Below are 21,563 nucleotides of genomic sequence, written 5' to 3'. Positions count from 1 at the left end.
TTAGAAGCTGAGTGAGCTTACTCAGGAGATCACACCTTCATAAAGCTTGATTTCCTCCCCTACAAACTGGAAATAATGGCAGCATCTCCTACACTAGCTCGTGGTAGGGCTTAAAGGAAGATAATGGACATTCAAGCATTTATCAGCTCCTGACACAGAATTGGCACTGAGTAGAGTGGCCTTTACTAAAACATAACGTACACATCAGTTAATGGTAAAGGATAGTCTTTTCAACAATGGTGCTAGGAAAACTGGATACCACAGGCAAAAGAATGAATTTGGACCTTGGCCTAACACCATCTACAAAAATACATCAAAGGCCTAAATGTAAGACCTAACTAAAAAAAAAAACCCTTAGAAGAAAACACTGGCCAAAAGCTTCGTGACATTGAGTTTGGCAATGACTTCTTGGATATCTCATCAAAGGCACCTGCAGTGGAAGAAGTAGTATACAATTGGACTTCATGAAAATTTAAAAAAATTGTTTAGCAAAAACCAGTATCAAGAGTAAAAAGGCAACCCGCAGAATGGGAGTATATTCAAATCATATATCTGATAAGGGGTTAATATCTAGAATACATAGAGAATTCCTAAAACTATAACAAGAACAATGCAATTAAGAATGGGAAAGGACCTGAATATACATCGCTCCAAAGAAGATACACAAATGGCCAATAAATACATGAAAAAATGCTTAATATTACTGATAATTAAGGAAATGCAAGCCACAACTACAATCAGATACCACCTCACATCCATTAGGATAGCTACTATTTAAAAAAACAAATGAAAAAATATCGGCAAGGATGTGGAGAAGTTGGAACCCTTGTGCACTGTTGTGGGAATGTACAATGGAACAAAAAGATCCCCTTCTGCTATAGAAAACAGTACAGCAGTTCACCAAAAAATGAAAAGTACAATTACCATATGATCCAGCAGTTCCACTTCTGGGTATATGCCCAAAATAATTCAAAGCAGAGTTTTGAAACTTTATTTTTACACCCACATTCATAGCAGTGCTATTCATAATAGCTAAAAGGTGGAAGCAATGAAAGTGTGCAGAGACAGATGAGAGGATAAGCAAAATATGGTGTATACACACAATGGAATATTATTCAGCCTCAAAAAGGGAAGCAATGCTAACATGGTACAACATAGATGAATTGTGAAGACATGCTGACTAAAATAAGCCTGTCACAGACATATAAATGATCCCCCTTAGATACTTAGAGTTGTCACAACCATCGGGACAGAAAGTGGAGTGGTGATTTTTCAGAGGCTGGGGAGGGAGGAATTGAGTATTTTTTTAATGGATATAGAGTTTCAGCTTTACATTGAAAAAGAGCTGTGGAGATGGATGGTGGTGGAAGCTGCATAACATTATGGCAATATTTAATACCATGGAACTGTACACTTAAAGCTGGTTTAGGTAGGAAATTTTATATCATGTGTTATTTTACCACAGAAAAAATTGAGAAAATGAAAAATTGAAAGAACTAAAAAAAGAATCACGTGGAGATCTGGGTACACAGGTTCTGACCTAATTTGGGGGCCCGGAGTGCTGAGACTGCATTTCCAGGTTCCCAGGTCTGGCAGGTGCTGCGGGCCCGAGAACCGCACCTTGAGCAGCGAGGAACAGGGACTGTGAGAGGAGGGTCACGCGCTCGCCCACGCGAGGGGCGGTGGAGGGAGAGCCGGCGGAATCCCGGGGCAGGGCTGCCCGAGCCCCGCGGAGGGAATGGGCTGCGTAGGCGCAGGGTGTGCGTGTGTGTGCGTGCGTGTGCGTGAGTGTGCGTGCGCACGCACGGCTAGCACCTGCAAACGGGGAACTTCTTTGAGGCCCGTGTTTCTTCACAGCGCCTCTAAGAAAGCCCACGCTGCGGGCTGCTGGTGGGACGACCTCGGGACGCAGGTGGGTGAAACCCAGCCTGTCCTCACCGTGCTGCAGAGCCGAGGTGCGCATCAGAAGTGCGACAGGTAGGACGAATGACGTGAGGCCTTGGCTCACTCTGACTGACACTTCCCTCCATCCTTTCCGATCACTTCTGTCATACCTTGTTTTCACGATTTTGTTTTTCTGGGTTTTTTTTTTCTTAACTCTAAAACCATCGTGCAGTTTCTAAGTGTGATGCTTTGCCTTCTCGCCCGAAATTAAACAAGTGAGCACGTTTGCTGCCCCTGAAGTCTTAGCCCACAGGGTGTTCACTCTCTTCTTTGCCTTTCACATAAGGAAGCACCCATCGTGCTCCTCACAGCCTCAGGAAGTTAGCTGGTGGGGAGCACCGCGATTGTTGTTGCTTGGCCTCCTGGCTGAGTAGCCAGGGCAAATACCTGGAGCTGATTTAGGAATATTGATAAGGTTTTTATCACTTGAAAAATTAATTAGAATGAAGAGAATGTGGTAAGGTGCCAGGAGAGTGGAGTGTGACTTCCTGGCCAAGGTTCTGGCTAATGCTTATGCTTACAGTATTTCTTGTGGGCGATTAAGCATTTCTGGGGCTCTAATTTTGTGTTTTCTTTTGTTGGTGGATGGAAAATGTTGTGCTCTCATTATAGGAAATATTTTACATAAGCTGTTCTCATGTTCCTGTAAAGTAGAGCAAAATGATAGTAAATGCATAGCTAAGCAGGGAATATATTAATATTTTTATATATTCATTACTGTTGATGTTTTGTTACCACTGTAAGACTGAATCGTACAGTTACTGACTGAACTTTATGATCTAATCTTCAGGGATGCAATGCATGAATGAATTTATCAACTTCTATGGGTTTAAAAGTGATTTCATGAAAAATGAATTTTTAAGAAAAAGGATGGCAGGTAATAAATGAGATACTTTCCACCTGCTTCTGATATATGACCCAAGGGTAATTCTATTCACTTGTGCAAAATGTGGATCATTTTAGCCACACCAGAAAGAAACTTTAACTGAACGTTGTGAATGGCAATCAGAGAAAACAGGTCTCTTGGAGTCCCTCAGAAAGATTGTCTTGTCTAAAGTGAGATTTCAAAAGGAGAGGCTTATTAGTTTGAAGTGGGTTACGCTGCAGTAAAATTCCAGGAAATTAACCTACTTGCTTATTCAAATTCAATGAAAACTAAAAGTTTGACTCTCAGTTTATGGTGTTACTGCTGAAAAGGTGGGTTTGATACATCCTTTTCTATCTCCAGAGTTCATTGCCTCAGACACACTCACTTTGTGATTTAGGGCCGTGAAATCATTGAAGCAGAGTGGTTGAGGAAGTACTGAAGTTGTCCTTTGCAGGTCTGGGTTATGTCAAACTGTTTTCAGTCTACCCCCAGGTATTATGGGCCTACTGTGTCCCAGGCTCCAAACTAGTCACTACTGAACAGTGCTGAGCCAAAAGGGCAGTGCCCCCTGCGGTTACAGTTCCGCTTGGGATAGTGGATGATAAACCTATAAAAACATGGGCTTTGAGAGGGATAAATGCTGTGAAGGAGAGAGAAGCATGTCAGAGACTAACGCAGGGGAGGAGCTGTTCTTGCTAAGCGCTAGAAAGGCACTGAGATAGCACACGGCAGGGCTCAGGTTCCTGGGGATTCCTCTCAACGTGGGCACCTGCTTTGAAGAGGTTGCCAGCAGAAGCAAAAGTCAGAGGTTTGCTAGCTCCTCGACGTGGCGGTTACATTGAGCCGGTGGCACGTTCAAGTGTGGCTCTCAAACTTGGTTGAACTTGGAAACCAGCTGGCGAGTTTCCAACAGCCGTCACTTGATCCCTGCCCTAGGGATTCTGATATAATTGGCCGGGAAGGTTGGCTGGGGAGTTCCTAAAGCTTCCCAGGTGCTTTCTGTCTGCTCTCACCTGCAGCAAGGCCGGAGAACTCCAACACAGTGGCCTCTCCAGGGCAGTGTTCCCGTGCATCTGCAGCACCTAGTGGGCTTATCCAATCACAGACTGATGATCTCCCCGAGTTTCTGGTCAGTAGGTCTGGGCTGGGGCCCAAGAACTTACCAGCAGGTGTGCTGCTGCTTGCCCAGTAACCATGTTTTGAGAGCTATCCCTGTACTCCATTTCCTGTGTTACTGGTGGGAGACGGCTCACAGCAGAGCACAATTCAAATCATGATAGTCTTTGCTGTCTCTTCCATCCCTCCTCCCCTGGGAGGGAAACACTGCAGTTAGAAATCCCAACTTTTATTTTCTAAATACTAATTTTATTTCCTGTTCTTCCCGTATTTTCTTTGTTATATAGGAAATGGAGAACAGAGGCTGTTTCCCCAGTGTGAGACCACTTTGGTTTTTGTGTCTTACTACCCAGCAGTTGGGTTAATTAGAATGTAATTACTTAGGTAGAAATCAGGTAATTCTGTGACAGAGTGTATTCAGGCGCCCTCGCGGCATTCCGTTCTCCTTCTCTCTGCAGATTCTCTGTCTCAGGTGCTATTATAAAATATCTAGGCCTCTTGCTACACTTGGGAATCCCAGTGAGGTCATATGCCTTAAGTGGTGTTTTCTATGAACTTGTTAATTTATGATTTTAATAATAATAATGAATGTTAGAGGCTTACATAAAGAGGAGGATCCTAGCTATGAGGACTCAGCCTAAAGGCTTTCTTCCCCTTTTAGAGATGGGAAAATGGTTTAGAAGTTCTGTTTTAGAACTTTGTTTCAGTTGATACCCCAGCTCAAGCAAAATGATCCATTTCTGGATTCCTTACCTGAAAAGTCCAGGGATAGATCTAGCTAGCATCAAGTACCTGAATCTGGGTACTCACACAGCCTTTCCCCATCCCTGGACTTGGCTTTTTCTGTGTTGGCTTCAACCACCCCAGTGAACTCTCCCACTGGGGTGACAAAGATGGTATCACCACCCTCTGCCTTTATTCTATCATAGTTGTATCCCAGTGGAAAGCAAGTGCCTCTATCTCAGTGGCCCCAGCAAAACTCTCAAGGCTGTGTTAGGTAACATATGTCTGTTCCTCAACCAGTCACTCTGTTATTAATATAGAGGGCATCCTGGTGGAGATAAGGGCTGAAGTTGCTGTTAAAGAGTGGATGCAGGGAGAACAGAAGGCACTCAAGGCTGGCATAGAGGGAGAAGAAAAGAAAAAGTATAATATGTGGGAAATATTCACAGTACCTAACCTGTATGACATGGGCATTGTGCAGGGAGAACAAAGGTCTGGGGGGTTCTGGAGGGCCCTAGTGGAGGGAATTGCTGGATCAGGGGACCTACTGGGGCTCTCAGGGGTAGCGATAGTAGGAATTTGGGGTGACAGATATTTACCAGTCACTATACAAGTACAGTTGACTGTTGGACAGCACAGGTTTGAACTGCTTGGATCCGCTCATATGTGGAATTTTTTCTATTAGCTATATTGGAAAATTTGGGGGGGGGGATTTGCAACAATTTGAAAAAACATTTTTTTTCTAGCTTCATTATAAGAATGCAGTATAAAACACATACAAAATATGTGTCAAATCAACTTTGTTTTTGGCAAGAATTCTGGACAACAGGCTATGACTTAAGTTTTGGGGGAGTCAAACGTTATATACAGATATTTGATTGTGTAAGGGATTGGGGCTCCTAACCCTCATGTTGTTCAAGGGTCAACTGTATTTCAATATTTTACCAACCAGCACTTGCTGTTGTATGTGTAACACCCAATAACAACCCTGGTGTGCTGTTAAAATAGCAGCCCATGTTGTGGGGCAAAAAGAACCCAAGGACTCTCAGAAATCCCTTTGAATACCTTTGTGTAGTGAAAGTACCTTGAACTTGCAAAACAATTTTGTATTGTCAAAGCTCATTACATACTCAGTGTGTTTTTTAAAGAACTCATAAAAGTGAGTGAATTAACAGGTATCACTTGAATGGAAGTGGCCCGCAATGGACTGAATGTACAGCAAGATATTTCCAGTCACAAGTTCATACCAATTTTGTATTCTAGTCCTTGATATGTATTTACTTTGCACCTTGAAATGTTATTTTAAATCTTCTACTAGGAAGAATGTAGGAAAATACTTACAGTTCTTTAGCCATATGTTACATTGCATCTACCCATTTGGGACAATTAGTACAAATTAAACATCACCCAACATAGTGGGTACAATGTTTCAGCAATTTCTTCTGGGTCTTGGTGTCAAGTCTTCCACGAGTTCAGAATCATGTAATTATGTAGGTATAGATGATAGTATTTCTTACTATATTTCTTATACAGGATAGTACTTCATCAGTAAGTTGGAGTTTCACAACCTTAGCACTGAGTAGAGGTGCTCACAAATGCTACCCACAGGTGATCAAGCAAAACATTTTCAGACTTTAGCGGTTCTTCTACACACATTTTTAAGGGGTACTTATGTTACTGGTAGATTGAAAGGGTCACTGTTTCGGTCAGCCTCTTTTATCACCTCTGGGAAATACTCATCAAAGGAATTTTGCAGTGAAGAAAGATGGTGAATGGTAAAGAACTTATTATACTATGAATATTATATGTTTTCATAACAAATTTACATAAAGGATCTGGTTTATGTAGTGAGAACACACATGTGAAACTAGCTTGTGGGCCAGCCACTCTGATGGATACTCAAAATTCTGTATGCCAATGATAAGAATTTAATATATTCTCTTGTAAGTGGCTTATTGATATGATGTTTGTGCCAAAACCATTGGCTTCATTGAATTCTGAAGCACATTTTCCCATCAGTCACTGCAGATTAATTTTTAAGTCTCTGGGTTTGTACATATTCTTCCTTCTACACATACATACTCACACTCAAAGAAAAATTTAAAAAAATAGATTGTTGGTGAGAATGTGGAGAAAAGGGAGCCCTCCTACACTGCTGGTGGGATTGCACATTGGTACAGCCACTGTGGAAAGCAGTACAGAGGTTTCTAAAAAAACTAAAAATAGAAATACACAACCCAGCTATTCCACTTTGGGGAATCTACCTGAAGAACATGAAATCATTAATTCAAAGAGATATATGCTCCCCTGTGTTTATTGCCACATTATTTACAATAGCCAAGATATGAAAACAACCAAAGTGCCCATCAACAGATGAATGGATAAAGAAGATGTGATACATACACACACCAGAATATTATTCAGTCATAAAAAAGAAAGAAATCTTGCCACATATGACATCATGGAAGGACCAAGAGGGTATTATGGTAAGTGAAATAAGTCAGAGAAGGATGACTACCATGATTTCACTTACATGTAGAATCTGAAGAACAAAACAAATGGACAAACAAAACAGAGATAGACTCAAACACAGAGAATGGATGGTTGGTTACCATGGGGAGGGGGTGAAACAGGTGAAGGGGTTAAAAAGACATAAACTTCAAATTATAAAATAATTTAGTCACAGTGATGGAAGTGTAGCATAGGGATATAGCTCATACTGTTGTGTCTCTGGTGACAGATGACAACTATCCTTATTATGGGGAGCATTTAGTAATGTCTATAATTGATGAATCATTAATTTCATCTGAAACCAGTATAATATTGTATAAAAACTATTTCAATTAAAAAGTAAAAAAAAAAAAACAGGCCAGCATGAGAAATGAGTAAGCTTTGTGAGGCAATGTATTGGAGTGATTTTTATTCTATAACTTGTGTGTGTATGAAATGGCACATTTATTTCTCTAAACCAGCATTCACGTCCTCTCAGTGCCTACGTTTCCTGGCTGGTGGGAAATTCAGACTCAATCATTATTCTTAACCATTATTTGGGTTTCTTGTCCCATAGAGGTGTCTGAAGTCACAGAATCTTACATTGTCCACCTGGGAGGGCCTTTTGGCATTGCTGCTCTGTATGGAACTCTGTCCCTTCCCCTTCTTCACCCCACCAGAAAGAACCTCTTCCTCATCATAGGGGCATCTTTCGTCCTCTCTTCCCCTCTGGCCCAATTAGCATAATTGTCCTCAGCATTCCAGTTTTTTGGAGTTTTTTTTTTAGAACAAAAATGAGCTGCTGTTTTCACACAACACACATACTCCTGGGGTAAAGGAATAAGAATAAGAATTCCAGACTTCCTCCTTATAATAGGGTGGGAGAAAATGCAGAAAAAACAAAATACTAAAAACTAATGTTTTTAAAAATTATCCTATTAATAATATAAAAATTGAAAAACAGTTCTTCCCCTGAATATACTTGTTTAGCTTTACATAGTCTTAGAATTCCAGATGATTCCCTGGGGCATATGTATTCCAGTTGGAGAAACAGGGACGTCAATTCTCATTTGATTCTTCAAAACCATATGTGCTATGGGCTGTCATCTCCCTTTTACAGATGTTAAAACAGGCTCAAATAATTTGGGACTTGCCCTGGGTTAGCGATTGATACATTCAGCAAATCCTTTTAGTAGTACATGCCAGACACTGTTTTAAATACATTTGTGAAGAACAATGACCAGCTTCCTCCTCTTGGGAGACTTCTACTATAGTTGGGGGGGTGGAAGGCAGGGTAAAAGCAAACAGTAAAGTAAATAAAAAAAGGTGTTTGGGTTATGGCAATATGCATAGCTAAGATTTATTGAGTCATCAGTTTTTGCCAGTCCCAGGTGTAAGTGCTTAAATGTATTGTCATCTGATCCTTAAAAGCACCTTGTGCAGTGAGGAATGTCTTACACTATTTAGATGAAGAAACTAAGGGAGGCCCAGAGAGGTTAAGCAATGAATTCAATCCCAGATACCCATGAATAACTGTAGTGAAAGTAAATACTCTGTTGAAAGTAAAACAGGTCATGGCGTGGTGGGTATGGAGGGAGACTCCTTTCATAAGGCTGTGCTGGCTGCTCTGGAGTTATTAGTGGGCTGAGAGCTGAAGGAGAAGCTAGCTATGCACACAGCTAGGAAGACGAGTGTTCCAGTGCAAAGGCCCTGGGGTAGGACAGGACAAGGTGAGAAATATATCTGTTGGACTCCTAAATACAGAGATCTTTTCTGCTTTATCAAGAGTAAATTACAACTGTAGGGCCTCTAGCAAATCAAATACAAAGCCTTTATTACAAAAGAATAGCTATGGCTGACAAAGGCTTTTAACCCATTTGCAGGGCATTCAGCAGGAGGTTTTAAGACTTCCACAACAGCCTCATTCTTTTCTCAGTTTAGGCAGCCAGCTGAGGATGCCAGAGTTATCTAGAAGTTCACATTTTCTCTCAGTAATTGCTTTCATAAACATATGCCAATTCTTATTTTTTGGATACTTTTCTAGCCCTTAGTTTTGAATCAAAATATTTAGAAATAATTACTATTTCTACTGTATTGCTGAAGCAGTTTTCTTTCTGTTCTGTAATATTTGGGGAGCAGGGTTTTATTTTTTCCCCCAGATTTATTCAGCTTAGCTAAAGTTGTCAGTAGCTACCTCACCTCTGCCATTTTCAAGAAGTCTTTTAAGTGTTAACTGTGTGATGGATGGTTTTCTCCCAAGGCTGAAGTTCAGTGTGTGGCAGAGTGCTGTTTTTGCAAGCACAGGGATGAGAGATCCCCCAGCCTGGCAGGTTAAGTACCCCCCAAAATATATTTTAGTACCAAGGCAGAGCAGTGATGGACTGAGCTACAACACTTACTAAAATGGTCTGTTCCTCATTTGGCCAGAATTCCCTATTTTCTAGACATGTCAGGTAATTGAAATGTATTCAGTTATTGCTTCATTCATTCAACAGTGAATGGAGAGAACAGTAATAATGTCTGCTGAGCCCTGTGCCCAGTTCTGCCTTGAGCCAGCAAGGTGATCATCTCTAAATGAACTTGCATCTCTATGTTGGTTTCCATATCTATAAAATGAAGGAAGACAGAATGGGAGGGATGGAAATAGTTAAGGTTCAGGATACTGAATCCTTGCATGTATCAATATCTGGCCACCTAACCTCCTTTGAGTTCCAGAGGAAGAGAGTGACACCAGGCAAAGTAATGCTTTCCTTACTACTGACGGCCTCGGTCCCTGGACCAGTGTAGAGCTGCAGCTGTAGTTCCTCAGTTGCCTGAGGTCCTGTTGACCTGAGAGATGCTCCTTTTACCCATACAAGTGGCTGGCTGAGCCTAGAAGCAAAGCAAACCAGGGGAGCCAGCTGGTGACCTTCCCTCAGGTTTCCACTGATCCTGCTCTTCTGATTCACCATTCTGGCAGGAAGGAATGAATGGCCCTTCTGGGAAGAGCATATCTTCCTATGGGATGCTACAAGCCCCAAAGAAGGAGACCTGGAGAATGGTGTGATATGTGCCAATGCTCAGAATCTCTCAGCCCCTACATCTTTTCAGGTCTGAACAACTCCAAAGCCAGAGCACAGCCTTAGGAGGGCAAGATAGCAGGGCTGGGAATCCTCAACTGTTTTTTTCAGTCCATTCTCATGAAATGAAATTCCTAAAAAGAATTTCCTCCAAATAGGCTTATTTATGTATTTCTGCAAAGGCTCTGTACCCTGGAAAACACAGCCTAATGAATGCCTCTGAACCTGATCAGCCAGTGGCAGGTGTGCACTCGCTGTGGCGCTGGAGGGTATGAGAGGTGAAGGTGGGGAAGGAAAGGAGCTGTGCACTGCTGCAGACAGCAGGGAGGTCTCACTGTGTGATTCCTACGGCATCTCCACCGGCAGATGATGACTCTGATCCCAGCAGTCACGAGCCCTCAGGTGATAGCAAGGAAACGGGGAGCTCAGTCCTGCATCACGAGGAACTGAACTCTGCCGAAAACCTGAACGAGCAGGAACACAGTTTCTTCCCTAGAACCTACAGAAAGGAACACAATTCTGCTAACACCTTGATTTTAGCCCAGTGAGATTCATACCAACTTCTGACCTGCGGAAGTATATGATTATAAATTTGTGGTATTGTAAGCCACTAAGGTTGTGGTAATTTGTTGCAGTAGCAATAGGAAACAATACATCGAGAAAGGGAAATGTTGGAGTACTTTATGATTCAGACAGGAAATGACAGCAACCTAAGTGTTGAGTCAGCAGAGCATCTGACTTAATTTCCTTTACTATCAGGGTTATGGGAGTAACAGGGAGACCAGTTGAGTTGAGTGAATGAGATTTCAGTGTTCAGCCCCAGTGTCTGCTCTGAGTCCCATCAAGAGTGCCCTGAGGCATCTTCACCAAGTATGCTCTTTCCTTCTGTCCCTCTGGAGCTAGGTAAACATTTCTATTTTCGTGTCTAGTTAACCCTGCTGAGCCAGCCCCAAGTAGTATTTCGTAAGTAGTGTCAGCAACAGTTTTGTTTTTGGGACATAGTTTTTTGAAGCTGTGTTTGTTTCTATCAGAATTTCTGCAGAACAGAAGATATCAACTTTAATAAAATTTAGATTTCACTACATTTAAGTAGAGCTGGAGAGGTTATTAACCCTAGCCCCTAATATAACAATTTGAGATAAAAATCATAGCAACAGCCTGAGTTAAAAAGAAATGAAAGGCCCACTTCGTGCTGAAAGCTTGCAGGGTTTCTGCAGTTTGTTTGGGCCTGAAGGGAAGACTTCATCTGTTACTTTAGTGAAGCCTGCTATCTGATGAGTGGTGCCATTGACATCACTGTAGGCATTTTGTTTATTTCTGAAAGTAGAAGCAGCAGGAAAAACAGTTAAGCCCTTTAGAGAATTAAGGCTTGAAATAGAAAATTCAGCTTTGTCCTTAGTGACAAGCTTCCTCTAAGAGCTGTTTGAAAATAAAGCTCTCACTTGCAAATAAACAACTTGGAATCTTCTCCCACCGCTGACTGACTTTCCATGAGGAACTTCACCTGCACACACTCTCTGTGGGGATAATAAAACCAGCTGCTGGGATCCAAGTCGTCAGTTTCCTCTTTGGAAAGTCTGGATGCTGATTGGCTGTGCTTCCTCCCCATGGGTTATACGCAGGACCAATGATAAAGGATGGAGCACTGTGGTGACTGCTTCCTGCAGGGGCAGAGCAAAGTGTGGCTGGGCTTTGGGTCTCCTTAATCACACTGGCTCAGGCCCAATAACCAGGTCTCAGGATGAGACAGAGCCAGGCCATTTCCCTGTGCTGAGATAGGAAAGCAAATCAGAGAGTAGTAGTTATTTAATGAACATAGTGTTTCATAAGCATAAAGCATCATAGAATCAATAAGGAGCTGGGAAGTTTTAAAATCCAACCTATAGTACAAGGGACAAAGTTCTTCTACTATTCCCCAAAGACAAGACTGAACCGCACAGGGACAGAGACTTGTCATGTCCACAAAACTGTGTTTGTTAGAAGTCCAACCCCCATGTTGACCTGAATCCGGACTTTTGTACACATTCTCCTAGGGGTTCTGCAGTCTGTGGCTATAGAACAAGTCCAGTCTTGTTTCCTGTAGAATTCTCGAGCCCTGGAGGTTCTTAAAAAATCATGTCACTCAAACCTATCATTTTATAGGTAAGAAAACTTGGGGCAATGAAGTTCAGCATTTTACTCAGTTACAGAGCTGGTCTGTGGCAGTCAACAACCTGAGTAGCTCAGCTGCCTGGGTTTTCTCCACTCTGAGTAAGCGGCCCAGTGAGAGGACTGTGTGTGGTGCATGCTCCTCACCCAACCTGCTTGCTGTCGGTGTTGGGAGAAAAAATAAATTCAGGAGTGGAACACCTCTGCGTTCTAATCATGACCTTGAAATTTATTATCTCTTTGATCTTGGATGTTTTCTTAAATGTTCTTATTCTCAAGTTTATTAATTATAATTATAAAATACATGTACTATAGGTTGGACTCAACACTTGAGGGAATTACCCCGAGGATGAAATGAGCCCATAGTGTTCTGGAGCAGCACAGTGCCTCAAAGAGAGTGAACATGAACATGTTTTGTGTTCTTATTTGTTAAAATGTTCAGCAAATACTTCCTGAGTGCCCTTTTGGTTCTGGGCACTTGTAAAGACGCAGGGCATGTTGAACTGAACCAAAACATAGCCAGTCCTACAGTCATGTGAAGGGAGATAAGGAGCTAATACACAGATATATCCCAGTCAGGTGTTCATGTTTTCCAAAGAAAATACAACAAGCCCGGGGCATAGAGAGTAACAAGGTGCTCTTTTCTACAGACAGGTCAGGGAAGGCATCTCTGGGGAGGCGATATTTTAGGAGAGACGTGAATGAAGTCATGTTATGAACCATGTTAATATACGAGGGAGTGTATTCCAGGAGAAGGGAACATCAAGGGGAGAAGAACTTTGAAGAGTTGGGGAACATCTGGGTATGAGGACAGACAGCCAGGGACTAAGTCATGTAGAACACGTATGGACTTTGGTAAGAAATTTGGGTGGTGGTTTTGATGTAGTGGGCATTCTGAGCATGAGTGTGACATCATATAATGTACATTTTAAAGCAGTATGTTATCCAGTTCCTGGATGCACACTGGAATTGCATAGGGCTGTTTTTTAATTTTTAAATGCCAGTGCTTATTGCCAGAGACTTGTTGCCAAAGACTCAGACCTAAGTGGTCTGAGGTGAGGCTAAGCATCTGTGCATTATAAAAGCCCTCTGAGAGATGCTAATGGGCATCCAGAGAGGGAAGGACTCTTATAAAAGGATATCAATAGTTAATAGGGTAAGAAATGTATATGATGAGCCAATGAGTTCGATTGTGTGCTAAGGTGAGCGCTGCTTCAGTGCTGTGTGAAAGTCAGTATGATCAGATATCCCTTAATGATGAATGAGCCAAGAGTGCTTGCAAATCTTGGTCAAGAGTTAGGAAAATCTTGACAAAGAAAAATAATTTTCTCCCTTCCTGCTGGTCCTTCAGATTCTTTGAGTTATAATAAAGAAAAGATGAGAGGACCAAAAAACCAGGGGGGCACCCAATGGATCTATAAGAATGGGCTTCTAGAAGTTTGTTTCATAAAAGCATTTGAACTACAAAGAAATTCCTGGTGGCTGATGAGGATGCTAAATTTGATATTACATGTTAGACTTAAGTTGATTAATGACTGTGGCTTCCAGTGTCTTGAATACTTGGAGTAGAACTTGTGTAAGTAAGGTATCAGCCTTGTGTTTTAGCTAGTCTGCATTCTTTTAAACATTATTTAGCTCAGCATAAAAACCATACGGCTTCAGCAGTTAAAAATGATCTAGTCCAAAATGTTGGGGTTTCTCAATGGTTTTCACCTGGGGACAGTTTTACTCCTTATGGAACATTTGGTAATGTCTGGAGACATATTTGGTATTCAAACTGGGGTGGGGATGCCACTGGCATCTAGTAAGTAGAGATTAGAGATGGCTCAAAATGTCAATAGAGGCAAGGTTGAAAAATCCTGCCTTAAGGTCATTGTTCCCTAACATGGGAGGGAGGAAAGTTCAATTCTACATTTCCTGCCACTTAGCTATATAATAATAAGCAAGAAGTTTGACCTCTCTAAACTTAGAGGGCTTTCTCCTCTTAAGGTAAATTGTTGGTTTAGGTTCAATACAATGCAGCAAAAGGCAGTACATACCTGTTACCATCCTGAGCTGAAACATAAAAGTGTTCCTTCCTGTTTAGGAAAAAAACAATCTATGAGAATATATAAGTCAGCTATTGATATAGTTAGCTGTTTAACAAACCACATCAACTTTCACTGACTAAAAAACACCATCATATATTCTCACTCGTGCGTGGTCAGTTTGGCTGGGGTTCAAGTGATCTAGGCTTGGCTTGTCTCCTAGATAGGATCAAGTTCTAATGCACCTGTGATTGTCATTCTGTTTGGACCAGTAAATTATCCATAGCCTGATTTTCTCATGGTGATGGCAAAAAGCAGATGGGGCAAGTAGAAACATTCACTGCCTATCACAGTTTGAGGTCAGAACTGTTATCACTGACCTTTTTAACTACACTATTTTGGCCAAAACATGCCATATGGCTAAAACAGAAGGCAAAGAGGTGGTAAAAAATAAGTTTTCAGAGTTACAGACACTTATGTTCAAACCCCAGCTCTGCCTTTAATGGGAAAAATTCAAAAATCACATGTCAAATGGCATGAACCTAAGCAAAGGTGAAAATTAGGAACAGTAATGTATCTGTACAAATAGACCTTCCAACTCAAATGTGGAATAGTTTAAAAGCTCTATACTTGTCTTTGGATCTCTTGAGATTTTTTCATTTATTAAGCTGAATTCAATGGTGTCTCTTCATTTAAAGTTAATCTTAAGCCAAATTTCCAATTTGGCTTCCAAGATCCACTTAAAATTCCTTTGCAACCATGTCCTTTGATAGGAAGACTTCCCAGCAGTTTTTGTCCCTAGTTTTATTTGGCCTGATGTATTCCTTTCACCATGGAGGCTTGCTTCAGAAAGGGGCAGAACTTGATTGCTGCAAAGGATAATTTATGATGCTTTGGCTGTGGAAGGAGAAGGACCAGATGGCTGGCATCGTCAGTACCATACAGCATGTCAGCTGAGTGATGTGGCAGGTGTTCTTCCTCCTCAGCTGTCGGCGGGAATGGCTTCCTCCCAGTTACTGCTGCTTGAATCTGAGCACCAGTAAACCTTGTATTTCATAAGTGGTTCTGTAAAGTGCTTTGAAGAGTCCTCTAATACTGAGACTATGGACTAGATGCTTTACAAAATTGCCCCTGTGCCTAACGACAGTGCTAAAGATAGCTACTCAGATGTAGTTATAAAATATGTATTGTGTACATGCATGTGTTTATAATGCATAGAATATCTCCAGAAAAGAACTCAGGAAATAGTTAATAGTTTTACCAGGAGAAGCATTGAGTGGCTGTGGGACAGAGGAGAGAAGAATTTGTTTCATGAATATTCTTTTTTACCTCATATATTTAGTATCATGAGCACATATTACCTATTCAATATTTCAATAAGATGAAAAAGGACACTGGTATTCACATTCTACAACTGGGGGAACTGGGTAAGTTTCTTTACTATTCAAAATCTCAAACCATTATTCCTAGAAAAATGTCAGAGCTGGGATTTGAATACAAGTCTCTGTAAGTCTGAAAACTTTATTTTTTATCCTGCTGTCAAGTTACTTCTCAGAATTTTCTGGGAATGGATAGCTGTTCCTACATTTGACTTACTGTTTAGGAGACATGCATGTATTTTCATCAATAATGTCTCCATTAGCATCGTTTCTGTTCGTCAGGAGTTCTGTTTGAACAGGCTCTACAAAGCCCAGTAAGCAGGATGACCACAGCCGTTGAGCCGTCCACTAAGAGGAGCTGAGAAGTCTAGTTTGCTGACTCTTGCATTTGCATCCTCTTCAACTTTTACAAAAACTTGTAATAACATCACCCGCAAATATTGATCACTTGTGTCTTCCAGGAATAAAAGTTTCCTGAAGGACTCTTCTAAGTCTAGCCAGTCTCTGGAGACTCTATTTTTTTCTGACATTGGGAAATGGGCATCTAAGAACTCTGAAGTGTCAGTGAAGGAGAAAGTTACCCAAAGATCATGAACTTATTTTGCACCAAATATCCATGTGATCCACTTTGCCCAGGAGCACGTTAGGAAGTAAAGAGTCATTGTAAATAAACTAAGTTAAGAAATAGGTGGTGGTTTCTTCTCTGAGAGCATTTGCACTGCTATGAAGCAGACACAACGCCAGTTCTCCTAAACTGTTGAAGATTGGTTCTCAAGAGGAACTTCTATCAACTTTTATCTCAGCTCTCCTTTGGCTCCTTGTAGGTTTGGAGCACTTCGTTGTTGTCATTTGTTGTGATCTGTCTTTATGGAGAAGGGAGGGCATGGTATGGACAAATTCATGGCTTGGGAGTTTGGCCACTGGGACTTAAGTCCTTGCTCTTCATCCAGGCTGCTGGGTGACCCTCATTAAGTCTTTTCTCTCTGAACTTCAGTTTCCCAGTGTCTAAAAAAGAGTCAGTATCCACTCTAAGGTGTCTTCTGTCCCAAATATGATCATCTCAGAATTATTTTCCAGGATACTGTAACTAAAGAGCATGCTTCCCACCTGAGGCAGTTCTAGATAAAATGGTCAAATTGTACAAGTTTTCTTTGGTGGAATCTTATTTCCCTGCCCTGTGTGTCTCCTCCCTTTCCCTGCTTCTTCCCAGCTGTCTTCTCTACAGCAAAGGCTGTTTATGTCAGCCAGCTGCCCACTAGGCAACGAGAGTGCAGGAGAAAGAAACATCAGATATGGAGTCAAGCAGGAGCTGCTTTTATTTCCTGCTTTCCCATAAGTTGTATGATCTTGAAAGAGCCACTCAACTTCATTAGCAGAATTGCAGGGTAACTTAGTGTTGGTAATTCCTTCTAAATTCTAAAAAAGCTATTCTGTGTGCCACTAAAGTAGCAATGTATGGTGTTTTTCTCAAACCCCTCACCCAAGCCTAGGTAATCTTACAGAGTGCATTTTTTTCCTCTTGATTTTAATTTATATCAAGTAGTAAAGAAAGGAGACCCACCCCACAGTTCCACCACCCTGACATGTTAAGTGTCTTCATTATCCAGTGAATTCTGGTTTGGGTTGGGCTAGGAATTTGATTCACTGTAATGATCAGTGGGAGAGAGTTGAGGGCTCCCTGCCTAGCCCTGTGAAGTCACTGCATGGGCACTGAGTTTGTTGTAAGGGCAACCTATTTTTGTTACAAGGTGAGCCTCTCTCTGGCTTTGCCACCTATAAGATCATAGGAAAGATAGAACAGCAGCTTTCAAAATGTTTTTATTGAGACCCACAATAAGAAATAGATTGTGATTTATTCACACACAAATATACAAACTGAAATATCTTTAAAAACAATGACTATCCTTATATCCAGTGTACTCTGATACTTCTTATTCTATTTCCTTGAAAAAAAAACACAAAACCCACAAGTCATGACCTACTAAACTGATTTCACAGCCGTCTAATGGGTCTTGACCTGCTGTTTTGAAAAACAGTCACAGCCATTTACCATTTAGCCAGGATGCCCTAGGGACCCAAAACCATCTTGGCTTAGCTTTCAGCAAAGAGGTAAACAGCATCCATTAAACCACACATACTGGAGAGAGTATGGTACAGCGGAGAGCTTGTCAGATGGTCGTTTGGAATCCTCACATACGTATTAGCAGTGTCAAAACCCTGGAGGGTCTTATTAGGGTCGCCATTCTCTGTGGTACATGTTTTCAAGGTTTTTCATATTAAAAGAATTTCATATAATGTAGCAATGAGTGACTTTGTCATCCTGGAAATACTCTATAGCTTAGGTAGCTTATGGTACTCTAGGCATACCACCCTGTGTCCCTGTGCTGTGGCAGCCGCAGGTGGAGAGCCTGCATCTTTGCCCGAGAAGAGAAAAGGCCTGAACTCTGACAGACTGGCTGGGAGGCAGTGGGCAGGTCAGGACTCAGTGGTAGCACAAAGCAGGTGGAATAAGGTCTTCCGCTGAAGCCCTTTGACACATGAGCTGATCAACTTGTTTTCAACTGACTTCTAGAAACCAGCAATTTCCTGAGATCTCTCTCGAGCCCGAAATCCTCATCATTTTGTACATGGGGGTTATTCCCATGGCCCTGACGTTGTTTTCAAAGACAGAAGTAATCTTAGGAAAGGCTGGTATTTCCATAAAGGAAATAGAGAATAAAGGATATGTATTATGATTCTCAAACTGTTAAAGTGCCGTGATTTGTGGAAAATTGTTTAAGTTTGGGACTCAAAATAGGGTTTTGGCTCCTAGATTTTCTCAGTTCATACGCACATACCTAGTTATTTAGTTTAAAAAGGTTCTTCTATGCATCATTCTGTTACCGCTTCTTGCTCTAACTGTAAGATACCTGCATACATCTTTTCATACTAGGACCAAAGATATACTTTTATCTTCTGTAATGATTTCCTAGTATTCCATTTTATAAATGTATTTCATTTTCTAAGCTCCTGTTGGTGAATATATAGGTTGTTGCCATGTTTGTGCTATTATAAATAGTACATTTTAGCTAGTAGTTTTTTAATCTATATATCATTCTGTGTGAGTTAGTTCTATCAGATCGACTCAGATGAATTTGGGGGTCAGTGTGACCATGTAAAAAAAATGTTGATGTACTCTCCAATCATCTTCTACAAATGTTGTGTTTAATTAACAGCTAAGAGAGACCCTGTTTTCTCACACATTCCCACACAATGACCTTGACACTTTTTCCAGTTACCTAAATGGCTATTAGCTTCCATTGTATAAATCTGCATAACTTATGCAACAATAAGGAGACAAATAACCTAATTAAATAGTGGGCAAAGGATTTGATGAGACTTTTTTCCAAGGAAGACATACAAATGATTTGTAAGCATATGAAAAAATGCTTGACGTCTTTAGTCATTAGGGAAATGTAAATAAAAATCACAATGAAATACCATTTTGAACCCACTAGGATACCAGAATCAGAAAAGTCAGATAATTGAGTGTTAATGAGCATACACAGAAATCAAAACCCACTGTCGGAGAGAATGCCACTTTACAAAGTCTGTCAGTTCCCTAAATTATTAAACATAGAGTTTCCCTTTGACCCAGTAATTGCATTCCTAGGTATTTATCCAAGAAAAATGAAAATGTTTGTCTACAGAAAAATGTTTACATAACAGCTCATAGTAGCATTATTAACAGTAGCCAAAAAAGTAGAAAACCCAAATGTCCATCAACTAATGAATGGATAAATGGTTAAACAAAATATGGCCTATCCATAATTATTCACCCTTAAAAAGAAATAAATTCTGATATGTGCTATAACATAAATTAACTTGGGAAACATTATGCTAAATGAAAGAAGCCAGACAAAAAGATCACACTTTGTATGATTCCATTTGTATAAAATAGGCAAAGCCATAGAAACAGAAAGTAGATGAGTGATTGGGAGAGGTAACAGTGAATGAGTGAATTGGTTTGAGATTTCTATTTGGGGTGATAAAAATGCTCTAAAATTGGACAGTGGTGATGGTTCCACATTGTCAATATACTGAAGACACTAAGTATTATGCTTTATGACACATAAATAATATCTCAGTAAAGTTACTTTTAAAATTTCCGTATCATTTATTAGTAAAACTGAGTATATTTCTATATATTTATTAAACATTTACATTTCTTTAGGGATTTCCAGTTCTGTTCCTATCCATTGCCATTTATTTTCTAAAAAAATTGTGAATTTTATTTATTATTGTGATAAAATGGTGATAATATGAAACTCTATTTTAACCATTTTTATGTGCACGGTTCTGCGGCATTAAGAACGTTCATGCTATGCAGCAATCAGCACCCGTTGCAGAGCATTTTCATCTTTCTAAACTAATGCTCTGTGTCCGTCAAATAACAACTCCCGTTCCTCGGTTCCTCCAGCCCCTGGAGACCACCATTTATTTTCTGTCTTTGAATTTGATGGTTCTAGGTATCTAATGTTAAGTGGAATTGTATTTGCCCTATTGTGACTGGCTTATTTCACTTAGCATGTCTGCCAGATTCATTTATGTTGTAGCTTTTATCCGAATTTTCTTCCTTTTCTAAGGCTGACACAGGTATAGAATTCTTTTGGGAGGAGATAACAGAAACCTTTTACTTCTTTTTTGTTGCATTATATGAAGTTCTTACAGTGAGTGTATTTCACTTTTGTAAGTCAAAACTTTGAATTAAAAAAAAATCTGTGAGGAAAGTGTATGACTCATGAATGGATGTTAGGATAAATTGGCTTGTTGGACAGCAGATTTAATTACTACCTCATACCATATATAAAGATAAATTCCCCTTGGAACGATATTTGTATTCCCCTTGGAATGATCCCAGGGACTATGCTAGGATTTTTCTATGTACTTATTAATTCTCACAACCAAAAAATATGCACGTGCATATATTCCATTTTATAGGAAAAGCAAAAGGTTGCTTAGAGCAGATCTGGGCTTTAAATGCATATGTTTCTTTCTCTTCCTCCTTGCCTGCTTAGGTGTTAGCTTGCATTTCTCTTAAGCACGTAAGAGAAGTGTAAAGAAGTTTTGGATGAAATATAATGCATTGATTTGTTTAAAATAACAGAGGAAAATTTATTAAATTTCATTAGAAAAGATGGGAGAAAAATTAATTTCATAGTGTTTTCCTCATATTGTTATAGTAGGTAAATAGCCAGGCATAAGCACGGGAGGGGGAGGGCGACTTTGGCCGGTGTTTACATGTGGCTAGATATTCGCTTGTATTCTACACATTCTGTGTAAGCTGTTCCTGCAGGATGAAGGGAGTGACAATACAGATTACAGACCAGCCAAATCCGGCTAGTTCCAACATGGCGGACAAATGGACCTGAACTTCACCCTAAAATTCATTACTGTAGTAAAAATCATGCCCCTTTGTCATTAGCATAGTACAAAATCACTCCTTCCTGCTCACTGACAATTCTGATGGGGACCAAACAGAGTAAAAAATGGCCGATGGGAGCAGGCAGCAAGCCTGAACTCCTTAAAAACGCTACCTGTTCCCTTTGAAACCTAACCCTCCTTAGTGAATATTCATCTCCATGTGAAAAAGGCTCCCTATTGTTTCCCCTGCTTGACTCCCTGTGGGTCTGCCCACACCCCAACTCTTGGGTGTATATTCTTGTCTTTCTCTAAAATCTCATTTTCCAATAAACTCTTAAGGTTCAATGCCTTTTTGCATCTCTTCTTGAATTCTTTCTCACAAGGAGACCAAGAACCCATGTCTGGT

The 21,563-nt window shown here is 40.6% G+C and overlaps 1 long non-coding RNA gene across 1 annotated transcript in view; it reads left to right on the top strand.

Moving 5' to 3' along the window:
• Window positions 1-1,822: 1,822 nt before the first annotated feature.
• Window positions 1,823-21,563, top strand: part of LOC118972516 (uncharacterized) — a 301,420-nt gene continuing 281,679 nt past the window's right edge. The window contains exon 1 of the long non-coding RNA XR_012128977.1: window positions 1,823-1,977. This is a non-coding gene — a long non-coding RNA (uncharacterized lncRNA). The remainder of the gene's footprint in view (window positions 1,978-21,563) is intronic.

The sequence above is a fragment of the Manis javanica genome, chromosome 3 (assembly GCF_040802235.1).
Source record: "Manis javanica isolate MJ-LG chromosome 3, MJ_LKY, whole genome shotgun sequence".
Lineage (NCBI taxonomy): Eukaryota > Metazoa > Chordata > Mammalia > Pholidota > Manidae > Manis > Manis javanica.
This window is presented reverse-complemented; position numbering and strand designations above follow the sequence as displayed.